Source organism: Tachypleus tridentatus, chromosome 11, assembly GCF_004210375.1.
Source record: "Tachypleus tridentatus isolate NWPU-2018 chromosome 11, ASM421037v1, whole genome shotgun sequence".
Taxonomy (NCBI): domain Eukaryota; kingdom Metazoa; phylum Arthropoda; class Merostomata; order Xiphosura; family Limulidae; genus Tachypleus; species Tachypleus tridentatus.
Window position 1 is genome coordinate 69,525,173 of NC_134835.1, and position 16,659 is coordinate 69,541,831.

Here is a 16,659-nt window from a genome sequence, read left to right on the forward strand (position 1 = left end):
CTTTTGTGCTGGCCATAATGACACACAACCCGGAACCAGGACTGGAAATACCAACTTCAGGTGACTGACGGTGGTTCTTGTACTTACCTGTTAGTCTTCCTGATGGGTTATGATCATTACCATTTTGCTGGAGAAAGCCCTTTACAACTTCTCTTACTCTGCTTTCTCTCTCAACATTGTAGACTAGGTGTCAACATTGGTTATATGCTTTTTCAGTTTTTCACTGATGTTATGTTTTACCTTTATTTCCTTTTACGTATTTTACTACATTTAATTTATTTTTACCTTTTTACTGGACGTTTGGCGCATATAGCCTAGCTGCTCTGTGCCATAAAACACTAAATCAATCAATCAACCCATTGTTTACTTTTTAGTTTAACAAGAAAACAGATATATCATTGTTTTATTTTTCTCAAAATGAGACCAGGTTTAAAATTTTCTTTATTTCCGAGTGAAATTGATTTACGTATGGTGTAATTTTACGTATAAATAATTGATTTACGTGTATGTAATTCAGATGTGTGTATTTATGTTATAATTGGACGTTTTAGCTTATGTAATATTAATCCACGAGTCGGTTGACAGTGAGCCCAGTGACCCGAAAATTCTTAGACCCTCTGATAAACTTACTTGTAAAAGTAACTCAAAAAAGCCCTAAATCTTAAGTTATTTTGTTACCAATCATCTTAGGATGTCGATCACTGATGATAATATCAGTTTCTGTTTGGTTTAAATATTGATTATGTTATGTATGTGAGTTAAGCGGGAAGTGTGTCTATTTGATATAAGATTAAGAACAGACGTATGGTAATCAGTCTGGTGTTATCAGGTAAGAAACAATGTAGCAAGTGTATCCTGGTGATTTTGTTTATAACTAACAATCACTTTATTTCGAAGTATTTCTGTTCTGTTTTATGAATGTCAGCTTCCAAAATTCTGCCAGATATGCTGTAATATTTTATCTGACTTGCCCTAAATGTATCGTTATTATTTTCTGTTGAAAAGCACGTGTTACGTTAACAAAATAAAATAGGTTAATTGTTTATATCCTGTATAATAATACATTACTGGTTACTTTACTTAATAGGCGCTACATATGTTAACCAAATGTTTGAAGCTTATGTAATACTGTTTATTGGATCTGTTAACATTATAGACACTACCATGAAATGAAGTGTTTCAGCGGTAGGTGTATGTTACTTTGATTTTGTGTGTTTTGGAAAATATTACTGTGCACAGCATCATTTGCTTTAGCGTGCTCTTGTTTAGTGTCTGAGCAGTTAACAAGAATAAAATAATGTGAAGCAAATGGAAATCGTATATTATAACTAATATAATTTTAAAGTTATTTATAATTTTTATCACCGCCAAGTTTACATTGTTGTATATATTAATTAAGATGCGCGTTTGTTGTGTGTTAAATATATTATGAAGTAAAACAAACTGAAATGACACTTCCACATCATGTTTGTGGACAGTAGAGACCCAGTAATGAGACCTGTTTGTGTCTGTGGGATATTTTGTAATCAAACTTTACATATAGAACACCAGAAGCATATCAGGAGAATGAGAAAATGTTTTCTAGTAGTAATACAAACCACCTGTTTGTTATTAAAATCATATCAGCTGTTGAGCAGTTCGGAAACCTCTGATGTCGATGTAATTAGAACCAGTCCAACTCTTTATTTGTGTTGTTTCTAACTAATACATGAATATTTGCACGTTATACCCTCTGAACATATGATTCTAGAATTTTTTAGCGATTTAACATACCTTCTTAAAAATGTTAAAGTAGATTATGACTTTGGATAATAGCCAACTTTTGTAGGCAAGCAGGCAGCAGTTAAACCACTATGTCATGCGGTGTTTAAAGAGGTTTAAGGCGTGGCTTATTTGTATGAAACACCATGTGCAATTGTCCGTACAGCTGTTGATAAGAAGTAAAATCATTTGAAAGATCGATGAACTTTCCTGTCTTAATTCTACCGGTTGGAATTCGGTCTTCAAGTGTTATGGCTGCTTTACAATAATATTTTTCTCATACTGTACAGTAGACGTGTTTGTTAAAATGTGCCCAATGTTAGTTGTTGGAAAACCAAACATTTATGCACAAAGACCGTATATACCTCTGGTACTTTTAGGGCCAATGTCAATGATAATATTTGGACACTTTGCTCATTATTTTGCCAGATATTGCTGTGCAACACGTCGTTCTGTAGTGTTGGAATGAAGGCAGATATGTTTGTATTTGTGTTCAAGATAGTTGACATAACGTAAGTGTAAACTATCCAAGCTGGATATGCAATATTAGTTAATGCAAAAAGATACATCAGTTGTAAAAAGTATACAAGTACTATCTGTAACGGCATATTAATTTGTTACACAAGATGGCAGCACCAATACGTTTTAAACTTTATTTCGACTTGAAAATTGTGTGTGTTCTAGTTTTTGTTTTCATTTAACCCTTAAACAGCGAGAATATTGTAGGTAACAGCAGCAATTGATGATGCTACCATTTAAGGGTTAAATTTTTGAATGTAAAATAGTTTTATAAATTTTCTAATTAACTGAAAAATAAAATGATTCAATTTAATATGATTTGAAGCAGAGATTAAATCAATTTCTTTCCACTATACCGAAATAAATAAAAAAACTTTGCTTATTATTGTGTCTGTTAATTACGGTTAACTTTAACCATGTTCATACTATTTTTTTTTTTTTATTGTCATGACACTCAAATCAGAACACTATAAAGCGCTTAGACATCTCGGACGACATTGCTGACCAACCAAAACGATCCAGCTTTGAGCAGTGAAATTTATCCGTTTTTCTCTCTTATTTGAATGCCCAGCATGGCCAGTGGGTTAGGATGCTGGACTTGCAATCTGAGGGTCGAGGGTTCGAATTCGCACAACACCAAACACGTTCGTCCTTTCAACCGTTGGTGCGATATAATTTCACGGTCAAACCACTGTTCATTGATAAAAGAGTAGCCCAAAAGTTGGCGGTGGGTGGTGATGACTAGCTGCCTTCCCTCTACTCTTACACTGCTAAATTAGGGACGGCTAACGCAGATAGCCTTTTTTTAACTTTGCGCGAAAATTCAAAAGCAAACAAACAAATTTTGCTATTTTAAAATCTATTTAATATACATGTTTTTCATAAAAAGTACTGGGTTTCATTTATCCATAACACTTTATGGCAATTTTTAGGTTGTAGTAAATGGCTCAGATTACTTTAGTTAAAGTCTATAACCTTTTTAGGTATTTTTTGTTACTCCATTTTGCCAGGAATGAACAATTGAGTGAAAAAAACAACAGTTACACAAATGAAACGTGATTGAAGGCCAAGGTTCTAGACCTACAGTAGTACGTTCTTTATACTGAAATGTTAAACTATTTTCTTTGACTTTGTGTTTTTGTTTGATTGATAAATGAAATATTTTATCAGATACTCCAAACCATTCAGTGAAATGTTTTTTAGATATTCAGTAATTTATTAATGTACCGAACTACTGAGAAATCGATAGACCTGAATTTTACTGTAAGGAAAAACGTTTTATGTGAACAGGTACGACTTTGGGATTACTAATGCGAACATTCTGAAGTACACAAATCATACAAATGATTGCACTAGGAACTGAAACGTCGTGCCTGCAGCCTTTTAAGTAATTTTCTCTCATATTGTAAAAGCTCTTGACTTGGAATTAAAACACAAATTTATAACTGTTAAGTAAACTCACATAAAACTGTTATGAACACTGTTTAACAGGCACGAATGTTCTATTAATTTTTTCTGCAGTGTGTGTGTGTGTGTGTGAGAGAGAGAGAGAGAGAAGCAGAGAGTTAAATTGAAAATTGACTTTGGGTGACTTTTAGTAATTTATGTTTACACTTTTTTTCTCAGAGGAAGGTACCAAATTATGTAGTTTGATTGTCAGACAAGACTATGGATAAAGGAAATGTTTACATTTCGAGTGTTTTCGCATCTTAAATCGCTTTCTTGGAACCGTTGCTTAAACATTCAGCTTATTTTCATACTAATTATTTTAATGTAAGTATCATTAACGTTTTAATGTATTTCCAGTGTGGTGATAACCCTTATATATTCAGTCAACGTGATGAGTATGTTGCTTGTAATTTAATTATTAAATTATTTAGAGGTTTTTGTCTCATACTTTTAATTATTTGGTATTATTTACTTTCGAAGACGTAACTAATGAATGAAATAGGCTGGGATACATGCGTGTGCGTGTATGTGATTGTGTGTGTATATATGTAAAAATATAAATTTGCGTATGTGCCTAATTGTTTCATATCTGTATGTGAGGTGTAATTGTGTGAGCAACTCTGATTTATTGTTATAGAAAACGTACTCTTTAAAAGGAATTTGCTAAACGAAACATTTTTAGAACACTTGTGTTTACAGCTGATGTAACTTATTAAAACGACTTTGTTAATGCAATTTAGTTTTGATTGTTAATTTCTAATGTAACTCTCGGTACAAAATATGCTAATGAGTTAATGGTAAATGGACAACTGTTGGAAATGATTGTGATTTATCTGTTAGTAGGATAACTTGAAGGGTATGAATAGGTAAAAGATAACCAAGTCATGAGACTTAATGTTGGAGCTGTATCAGTCTATCTCACAAATTATATATTTTTAAATAAAATTTTAACAAAGATAAGTATAAGTATAGCTATAAGTAAAAAGCTATAAGTATCTTTATAGTAATAAATGCCCCTACGCATTTATTGGTATTTTTGTTGCCTTCGTGTTAAAATGACATGCATGTGTACAGTGCACTTTGTTGGCCTACAAAATTTTTTGTCGTAAAATTATAATGGCTGCCAGATTTGAACCTTTGTAGGGTTGCTTATTTGTTTAAACTCTACCTTGGATGGGGATCTATCTCAGCTTCTCGGACAACGCTATTTTATATATTTATTTGATGTATTACAATTCGTTTTTCCACACATGCCTTCTTTTGAAGAAGTTTGTTGACTGATACAGTTGTTTTTGCCATCTTAATGTTAGTTAGTGAAAAAAGTTACTAAACGAAAACTGTCAGTATGTTTTTTTCCATCAAATAATATTGGTCATTTGACTTTTTAGTTACCGTGGTGTTTTTAGATAGCACTAATTTCCTTTTAGTGTACCTCTGAATAACTGGAGAATAGTCAGGATATCTAATATAGAATAATTCTATATTCTCTGACTGAGTTTACAAGAAATATAGACTAAATGCAATCGAAGTAAACTGTTTTATTAAGATACAAACACGATGAAAATGTGTACTTCACTTGCCACAACAAACTGTCACTTTTACTTAAGAGTTGGGTTTGAAGATGTTTTAACTTAAATCTGGTAGTAAGTAAGTCTAACTCTATTGGCCTCCTATTCCAGACTGAACAAACGTAACTTTATTTACTTAACTCGTTAACGTCAGTTTTACCTGGAGCTCCTAGCCATGCCATATTTTTGGCCATTTTCAACTTGAAACTTGAAAAATATCATTATGAACTTCAAGAGATTACCAAACTGCCAGTAGAAGATAACTAACTAGCTTAACATACTGTAAGTTATCTTGTGGGTATATTTTCCACAGGAGGATAAAATGTGCTACTCTAGGTGAATGATATAGAACAATAGATATCTAGAGCAAAAGAAACGTAACCTTTTTGACCAGTATGTGAAAACTATACATGGTTGTATAGATAAACTTTGAAATATTTTTACAATAACGTGAGGTAGAAATCATGTGGTATGTTTATGTACCACACTTCTCCTTCCAACTTCTTGTCAAGTTCTCATTAATCTATACTTTAAAGCCAATAAGACTTATTACAAAATGCATGTTTGTCAAAAATGGCATCATTTTACATTGCCTGTGTTAAAAATACCAATAAAGACATTCCATTACACTGAAATATCATTTCATAAACATTGGCTGTAAATAAAGCATTTTGCAATAACACAGGCACATGTTACATATTTATAAGAAAATTTCTGACACAGGTTAGGCTATACTGCCTATTATTTTATTCAGCAGTATCCTTCTTCATAAATAATATAACAACGTGGTTACGCTGAAAACTTTGAGTAGAACCTATAGCCTCTCAATGAGCATGGTCATCAACTCAAAGCAAGTAAATTTGTGTGTTTGTCATCAGATGGCCCAAATGTCAACAAAGGTGTTTGAGGATAGTGAATAAGCAACTAAAATATGATGCTACCTTTCTTTCTGTGTAGTATACATGTCACACACAACGCATTCAGGTATGAATTGTAAGAGTATGACATTGCAGTTGATCAGCCGTGCTTGGATGTATTTTACTGGTTCAAACAGTTTACATGCAAGAGAGAGGATTTCTTCAAAATACTCCACGAGACCTAGAAGAGAATTTTTTAGATATGTTCAGTGAAGGTGGTTAACCTTAAGACCAGCTAGTGAGAAAGCCATTATCCCTACAAACTGCTGTATATGAATATTTTCTGAAGGATAAGTCGACTCCAACAAAGCTAAAGTTCATTTGTGTTGCTTGCCAAGGTTTATGAACCTTTCTTCAAATTTTTGCGAAAGAAACTTAACAGTATCTTTGACCAACGTTTTGTGTTGAAGTGGCATGATTATGTAACACGCCATTATTAATTTTGTATTTATGAATTTTTAGCATTTTTCTGCCCTCAGTAGCACAATGTTAAGTCTGTGGACTTAATACTACCAAACAAGATTTCGATACAGATAACACTGTGTTGCTTTGTGTTTAACCAGAAATAAACAACAGCTATTTTTTCCTTAAAGTTTTATTAAAAATTTAGATATACGTATGTGAAAGTTGGTTATTTTTCCATTGAAGTTTATGAAATTGTACAAACCATAATTTCATCATGGTCCGTTTATACTTTTCATCTCAAACATATAACAGTCAATCTGTTGCACATAATATAACAAAGCTAAATATTAGTTTTAAACTTATTTATATGGATATTATAAGACCAACACTTGTTTCTGTATAGTTTTGTATTGCCTGTGGCGTATATTGTTGGTTGTGTATTTTGCAAGCCCTGCCTGTTCTCGGAATTTGTAGAAGGTTCTTGAAATTAAAAATCAACGGTATGCTTGTTGTGTATGTAACACTAACAATTCACAGTATTGTTGCCAATTGAACTTTTGAGAAACTCTCATGATTTGTATAAAAGCAACGCGTTAAGCCAGGAGACTTGTTATTGGGCAGCTGTAGGCCTAGGAAGGTACAATTGTGATTAACGCCTATTAATCGGAAAAAACATTGAATTTGACAAGGAACATTATAGAATTTGAAGGTTAGAAACTGCTCAACTTCAGTGAGTTATTTCGGACGTTATTATTTTTATCAGGACGTTAAATATCTTTGCTGAAAAGAGCCGCTTGTATCCGGTGTGATGCCAGCCAAGAAAAAGACAACGTTAGCTTAAGCGAGATGTAACGGTATCAACTCGGAATTGATAATCTCGTCGTGGACGTAGGTCGTCGATAAAATATTCAGTTCTAGACCGGATATAAGACTCGGTATTGTCGGCAACTTTGTAAACTGTTGTATATAAACCATAATTTGTGATAACTATTAGTAATAACTGTTATTATAAATATCTTTTTTATATTTGTATATTAAAATATATTTGTGTTAAAAAAGAAAATTGTGTGTATGAATCTTGTTGGCAAATATCATAAATTTAATACATATTAGCATTTCATTAACCACTAAGATGAAATTAAATTTTCTGGTTATTTTGAAATAGTCACACGGAACGTAGGTAACATAATAAATCGGAGACTCGTCCGATATAAATTATAATACGTTACATGATAACCTTGGGCTCGTCTGGGATCTGAATCGGAGAGAAAATCTGATATAATCCAACTTTTAATGCGGAGACTTGTCTGATATAAATTATAATACGAAACATGTTGAGACCGTATCGAATTCATGATTTATTAACAGTGTTCATGTAGTTATATTCTAAATCAGTTTTACATTTATACAACGTGAAATGTACGAACGCATTTTGTAGTTAAATTTAGAACTTCAACCAGCTTGTTTTTTTCTTTTTAGACCTCTTCACTGGATAATTTACAAAAGCCTACACAACTTTCCTACCTTATACACGTTTTGTATTATTTTTAGTCGCGGCTTCTAGGGTGGTTTTTTTTTTTTTTTTTCAAGTACAAACTTTTAGCTCATAAATCTTTAGCAATTTGAGATCTCATTACATATTTGAATTCAGGAGATCAGATCTTTTCAGTTGATATTGCAGATTAATTTACTCTAATTCTGCCTAAACGAATTTCAATTTGAGGATAGGCTGGTAGAAATCCTGGTGTAAGTAATACAATTGAAGTAAGTATACGCGCGCCTCACAATTGTTGTTGCTGGCTCACAGGGATGTAACTAATAAAAAGGAAAACAAAATGGAGATTAATTTTCTCTAATCCTTCCTAAAAGAATTCCCTCGTGCTTGTTATTTGTTGAAAACAATTAGGATCTGATGAATTATAGATGATTGAAATAATTTAAGGGAACAGTACAGTCCAAACTTATTAATAGTTGCTCTGTTTTGTCATCTCGACTCGTAATTTGAGGTTCGGGGCTTGAATTCTCGTCACACTAAACATGCTCGCCCTTTCAGCCGTGGTGGCATTATGATTTAACGGTCAATTCTACCATTTGTTGGCGGGGAGTGTTGATGACTAGTTGCCTTCCCTCTAGTCTTACACTGCTAACTTAGGGACAGCTATCGTGTTGCTTTACGCGAAATTCTAAAAAACACCAATTTCGTCATCTTTGGGTTGGCTGGCCAAGAGGAGTTGAGTTAAAGATTCATGTTTTGGGGAGGGGGACATGAATTAAAAAAAATATTTTTCTTACATTTTTTGTTAACCTTTTGTCTCCTAATTTTATACTTTTTACTCTTTTATCCTGACGAATTTGTTGTTGATCGTTAAAAGTTTAAATTGTATTTGGATACGATTGCGAGCTTGCACTTTAAACAATAAATGAAAGTTCTATTCTGCTTGGGCGAAGTAATTGGCGTGATAGATTGTGGAGTTGAGGTTCCGTGGTTCACATCTAATATTGCTATGTAAAAAAAAAAAACATTTCACTCTGCACTTTAGAGACGCGCTTGTTGTAGGGTTTAGAACTAGACGTTTATTGGCACGTTTAGATTTCTTCCTCGCATTCCAGTTCCGTCGTGGAAAACTAGTCATGGGAACAAGTTTATAAAGTACAAGATCATTTTTATTCATTATTCTAATTTCTATTTTTATTTGGAACCAGAGTATGTAAAAAAAATCATATTTATGAGTTGTCTGCAGTAAGTTTCGTCTGCTTTAGTTTATTATAATATCTCGTGGTGTGGGTTGACAAAAAGGGGGAAAACAAACCTTTCTGGAACGTTGTTTACATACGCAGTAAAATTGTAAAGTTAGGGCTTAAATGATTAAAGCTGACCAAACATTTGTTGGTGAAAAAACATTAATATTAGGTCAGCTGGATATCGCGTAGTAACGAGCGTGCTGTTCTGTGAATCCAAGAGTTTGTAGGTCATGTCTTTACCGCAAATCGCGCCTCGCAATTTGGGACACTGACTACGTTACTGGAGTAAGGGTAAAATACCAATTGACCGTGTTTATTGTTCACTAACTGCCTTCCCTCTTGTCTAGCAATTAATAATTAGGGACGGTTGGTGCAGATAACCCTCGTATAGCTTTCCGAGAATATCCAATAGCAGTAGGTATTTAATACTTTGTTAACTTTCGGTACAACGCATTACCAAGTGGTTTGGGCACTCGACTGACTCGGACTTTCTGGGTCGCTGGTTCGAATTCCATCACCTTTTTCTCAGTCATAATGGCATTATAATGTGACGATTTGTTCGTAAAGAGTAACCCAAGAGTTAGTCGTGGTTGGTGTTGACAAAGTGCCTTCACTATAGTTCGTCACTTCAAATTCAGGTACGGCTAGGTATGGCCCTTAAGTAGTTTTGCGTAAAATTAAAAATAAACTCCATTCAAACCATAATTAGGAAATAATTCCGTTTTTTATGTTTGATTCTGTGGAATGCTTGAAAATGGGCGGGTATGAAAATTGTTATGTTTATGGGTATGACACATAAAATATATTTGAAATGAGTGTGATATGACTTGATTACAGTCCTGCTATGTATAACGTATGTATAATAATAGTAATTACAATGCCTCTGTTGAGAACGGCAGACCTTAGTTAAGTAATATTGTTCATTTTAAATATTCGTTACTGACCGTGGGTTGGCACATGACAATAATATGAAGTAATTTGTGTACAAATGATTGATTAGGCTTGTATAAGAATTCAAGGGAACGTTTAGATGTTAAGTTACGTATTTTTATTATAGTTTAAAATAAATGCCTAGAAGTGATGTGTTTGTTTGTTTCTGAATTTCGTGCAAAGCTACTCGAGGGCTATCTGCGCTAGCTGTCCCTAATTTAGCAGTGTAATACTAGAGGAAAGGCAGCTAGTCATCACCACCCACTGCCAACTCTTGGGCTACTCTTTTACCAACGAATAGTGGGATTGACCGTAACATTATAAGGCCCCACAGCTGAAAGAGCGAACATGTTTGGTGCGACGGGGATTCGAACCCGCGTCCCTCAGATTAGGAGTCGAACGCCTTAACCCACCTGGTCATGCTGGGCCATGATATGTGTTCGCTGGTGAACCTCTTGTTGGACTTTTTGTAAATTGTTTTAATCACATTGGTCAATTTCATTTGTACATAAAATATTAAATAGTGAGTGTTAACTAAGATAATCTTGAACGAAATGTTCCCACTTATCTTTTGAGTATTAAACCTCCATGTTGTTTGGGTATACTAGGTACCAGAAATGTATTATTTTGAAGCAAGATAATATAATGCTAGAGCCTGCTAGTTTTACTTATTTGTGAAGTTTATGACACTTGTTGTTTAATGTATAAACATTTTGTCATAGATAGTTTATGTGCCATGAAGTATGAATAGAATCTTGAGAGACTTGTTGAAACATGAATTGTACCATGCATTATTTAAATCAACAGGGAGCAAGTAAAATAACATTACTTTCTTTGAGGACACCAGGGGGATTTAGAAAAAAAAAAGGATCATGATATTTTGCTGCAGGTTTATAAAACCTTTTCTGAAAATATTACACAAACATGCTTTATTCATTGGTTTGTCACCTGGAGTAGCTAAATAAGAATTTTTTAAAAAATTGTGGAGATAATCTTTTGATTTTTTTATTGGTTTTGATGTACAAGATAAAAATGAAAGATAATTTGTTTAACATGCTTTTCATAAAATTAATGGCACATATCTCTTACATTAAGAATTCTAGTTTTTAGTGTTTTAATGAAATCTTAAGGGACTTTTAACGAAGGCCAAACAAATTTAACGTTGAAATTGTACGAAAAATATATCGTTTTAGCTGTGGACTTACTTTTCAAAGGTGTTTCTTACCAGTTTGTTTGTTTGTAATTAAACGCAAAGCTACATGATGGGTTATCTGTACTTTGTCCACCGTGGGTATCCATACCTGGTTTCTAGTGTTGTAAGTCTGCAAACATACCACAGCACCATTAGTGGTGACATTTCTTATTGTTTTTTTGGATAAGTAAGAATATTTGCTATATTTGTTCTATATCACATGACAATTTTATTTTAACTCCATGCATAAAAATATGACATTACACCAAAAACATAATAATAAAACTATTTCACTGATTTGTAGGAAATTATAAATGCTCAGTTACTTTATTATTGACAGTCAATTAATAAAAAAAAAAAAGTGTAATTTACATTGTTGTAGACATGTGTTTTCGAATGTGTAGTATGATTGAATCACTTTATAGACAAACCTGAGCATTTAATGATTTTTTTTTTGAAGAATTTAAAATATTTCTTTATAATTTTAACTTCACTGAATCATTTGATGACAAGTGGATCTGCAAATGAACTGTTTGGCATTTTAGTTTTTTTATATAATATGTTAATTATTTCTTTATTAATTTGGTTACACACTATCCACAAAAATATAAAAAAATTGTAAAGACATTTTATAGTGTAGGGTATGCACTGTTGTTCGGTTCTTCTAAATTTGACATTAATACATACCATATTTCCCAGCATCAAAGATGCTATTTTTTCCCCAAAATAAGTCAAGTTATTCTGCATCTTCCAGGCCGAAGGTAATGTTTCTCATAGGCCTAAACCCAAGCGTAGGCGAAGTGTTTCGATATTAGACAGTAATCCAAGCCCTTCTGTATTACTCAGAATGAAATGTATAAATGAACAAGATAATCATAACTGATCACAGAATTCATTGGAGCTTCTGCAGTAGGCTAAGGGTGAACAGTTTATGGTCTAATTTGTCCGTTTTTCATTAAATAATGACATCTTTTCTCATATGATCTTGATATTAAAGCAACATTAAGAACGTATGGAAAGTAAAATTGTGGAAACAGCACCCGGTAATGGCAACCATCTGCAAAATATTTTAAGTTTGTTTTGGTTCGTTCAGACCATTCTGTTTAGTTGTTGTGTAACTATTTCAAACACTGACCTGTGCTCGGTAGTAGTTTTCTGTAACAGTTCAGCTGAATCAATTTTTTCAACACAGCCTATTTTATAGCTTCTACAACAACAACAACAAAAGCACTCAGAGAATAGGCTTAGAATAACGTTCTTACTGGTGATACAGATATTCCAGTGGTAATATGAGGTGGATATGGTAAACTATTATCTCAGAAAATACAAGTTGGCAAGAGGATTTATGTATTGTAAGTCACTAAACAATTAACGAAACATCTTGGTAGGTTTGGTGGAAGTGCTGCGACCATATTATTATGTTTATCTTTTTGGTATTCTTTTGAAATTTAGCTAATCAAAATGGGGGTGTGTCTTCAACACTGGAAAAATACAGTAATTATACAGTTATTTATAATCTGAGTTGTACATTTTGAAGCATGTTCTCAAGATTTAAACACAGTTTAGGTTTCTGTGCTCCTTAGATATCTGTATTGTTTGAGAATGTGAGAAAAATAAAGCTATTAATTTGTGAATATCCAAATGAAATACTGATTGGGTGGGCCAGTTTGAAGCATTTTACAATAAAATGTCTCATTCTACAGATTTATGTACTCAACCAGTTGAGGAAATGAATATTCTGTGTTTCGCGAAATTTTATCATTTATGTGTCTAAAGAAACATTGACCTTAATAACAAAAAAATAAACACTGACACCACTGACATAAAGAATGGTGTTGTTAACATATTCCTGTATTAAAGATTTGGAAAAGCTAACAGTGAAGAAGATTTCATCCAGAGTTATTGTATTTTGGTTACTACAGGTTATTTCTATGTGTATGTACAGACTTGATGACTCAGTGGTGTGCTAGTAAGTTAATCTTTTAATATTCTGCACTAAGATTGCTCTGCCACTAGGAAGTTAGTAATAAAATAGAGTTGCATGTTGAACATTCTTTGTGAATTCATTGGAATGACTGAAATGAATTTGTAGGTTGACAAGTAAAGGACAAATAGACATCGTAAAATTAAAAATGTGTTAAAAGATAAAAGAGAAAATGTGTAACACAAACTATGTATTTTCATTATTGTTTTAGTATTATGCTATTTAAATTTGGTGTTCATTATTTTTATACACGACCATTAACATTTCACTTAGTTTCTCTATTCAATCACGCCTAAATATATATATTACTCTAAATGGTGTATAGTAATTAACTCAGATTGCTGTAATACATCCAAAGTAATTATCTCTCACACCAATGCACAAGAGTAATGTCTCCATAAGTAATATTGTGTAAATTTGCCTGTGAACACATGCATGCACGTCAATGGTTCATATATTCTTCAGTTTGAGGCAAAGTCTTAGTAAATTGATAATGATGCATGGCCAGAATCCCATGACGAGATATGAACTCTGTTATAGATACATTATGTATATGTGAAAGTAACGTTTTAGCTCATTACTTGGATGCATTTTCCTTTCACCAAGAACCTTTCTTGGAAGGTGGTTAATTTTAATTATTATTTTTTAATGTAATTTTAAAGGAAAAACTTGATGTAAACATAATTAAATTGTGAAAGATTTAGGGAACAGCACTTAATGGTGCTTATTTATTCTTCCATTTTACAGGAAATATATATGTTATGAAAATAAACAGCTAAAATAATCAATGAAAACACTATGTTGTGTAAAACTCAGGTTATAAATTATTAGAATAAACAGCCAAAATAATAAAATAGTCTGTTGTGTAAAACTTAAAACATATTTATTGATAGATATACAAAGTTTAATGTATATGGTTTCAATGTTTTACCAGTTTAACCTGACATTGTCTAGGTCAGGAGTTCACTCCTTGTACTTGTTATACCTGACAGTGCCAGGTTAATCTGGGGAAGCATTGTAATAATAAATATTATACTGTGTGTATCCAAGAATAAACAAGTTATAACTTAAAAAGTTAGTTTTACTGAGAATGTATGATCGGAATTAATTAATAATTAAAAACAATTGTAGAATTTCACACCATACATTGAATATTATAGTGATGACCTGGAATATCCCCTTTGTTTTAACACTGATCTATTTATATGTGACCAAGTCAACATTAAAACTAGTTGGCTATTAATAGTAGCTGTTTACTTACCTTGTCGCTTCATGTATCATCAGTCATGCAATTGAGTTACATAAAGGTAACGCATTGTTAAAAATATAAAGTATCCTAATTCTAAAACTGCATAATTAAAAACACAACAGTTGTTTGCCCTGGATTTTCTGGAAGTTCTTAATTTTTAACTTTTATAATAAATATTCATTTAAGTTTATACTCTCCACTCTAGGTGAATAAATTTGCCTGTTGTATAGTAGATAAAGGTTCTTAACATACCAAAACCATCATGAAATGATTAATGTGCTACAATTAAATACTCACTACAGTGGAGTGTTCTTGAAAATTGTCTAATACCTAGAAAGTCTCTGCAGATTAATATGTTATAGTTAAATAAGTAGTGAAAAGGACCTGTGTAAAATTCTCTACCTATTAGCATTTTAGAACATTTTAGAAACCAAGAAGATAGTGAAATGATTTTGGTTAATACTTTCTGTGTCTGCATTTTTGTACATAAAAGTTGCCAGGTGGCTACATTTTGGTGAAACTTTTAAAGAAGCACCCAAAATTCAGTATTGGCTGATATTTATTTTCCTTTACAAGCCTAACTTTTAATTAATTGTGTGATTATAGAATACTGTTTAAGGACAAGGCTGAGTTTTCACATTGGTGGTGCAGATTTGAAAAGAAGCTTTGTCATACCCTAATTCAACATTAGCCATGTAGTATGTATCAAGACATATTTGTTGGAAGCTTAGTAGTGGTACTTTTAGTTCTTGAAAATGTGTACTTGTATTTTTAGCTGCATTATTAATCTTAGTGGTCTTAACTGAGTGCAATGCTGTACATACATAGTCCAAGTGTTGTGTGTGTTTAGTAGCTATACTAGTTTGTTTGGGCAGCTGGATGGGATGCTTTATGCTGGTATACTTTGTTTGCTGTGCTGTCAGTTAGTGCCTTTCTACCATATTGGGGGATGGAATGCTAATATCAAGAGGTAAGTTTTCATCTTACTTACCCCCAAATGGTATTATCTTGTTTCATTATTATTATTATTACTTTCAATTAATTCTTTACTTGGGAGACCAGTAACCTTCCCACAACTGTTTGCAGGCAGTGAAGGGTGATATAGATGTGGGATGCTTTGGTCTTGATCATCTGCATATTGGTCCTCTAATTTCTATATCTATTTTTACTTTTTTATTTCTTGTGTGAGAGTGGTGAATGGAGGTTAAGACTGGTAGACTGTGTATCCCAATTGCAATGTGGGTCCTACTTTTGAAGTCGCTTGCAAAACCTAGGGTACATTTTATAATCCCACACTGTAGCTTGTACCCTGGGATCTTTTCTGTTGATGCAGTGTTTTTGTATAATTTGTTTTTGTTTCAGCTTTTTTTTGGGTTATAACAAACTGATACACACACAAACCTTTCAAAACTTCCTTTATTTTATGTGCATTTAAGTGTTTATTTGGATGTGGCTAACCTCATAGAAATATATTTTATCAAATATGTTAAGATGGTTGCCTTTGCTGTCTAGTGTTACTGCTTTGTGATAATGTGGGAGTGATGTGCAGTATTTTCAGGTAAGATAGTAACCAACAAGTAGTATCAGATATAGAAGAATCAAATGGACACCATCAGTGAAATGAAAACTTGAATAAGTAGGTAGAAAATGAACTCTATTATCCTTAACACAAATGGTGTTAATATTGCCACACTTATTACCTTTTTCCATTCTAAGTTTAACCAACTCTAGCTGCTAGAATAAGGAAATCAGACTTCTTCATTCAAACAACTAGCTTTTCCAGATCAACATGATTTATAAGATACCCAGCATTGACATTTGCCATCTGCCATTTTGGATGTTTAACTGCTAAATGTTCTGTGACAATAGTAGTGATAAAGCTGAATGAATACACTCTGAATCTTGATATATATGCTCCAATAACTTAAGAAAAATAAGTTGAA

At 32.7% G+C, this 16,659-nt stretch overlaps 1 protein-coding gene across 13 annotated transcripts in view; it reads left to right on the forward strand.

The window, feature by feature from the left end:
• Window positions 1-16,659, forward strand: part of LOC143232400 (disks large homolog 1-like) — a 258,171-nt gene that overhangs the window by 85,597 nt on the left and 155,915 nt on the right. The window lies entirely within an intron of this gene.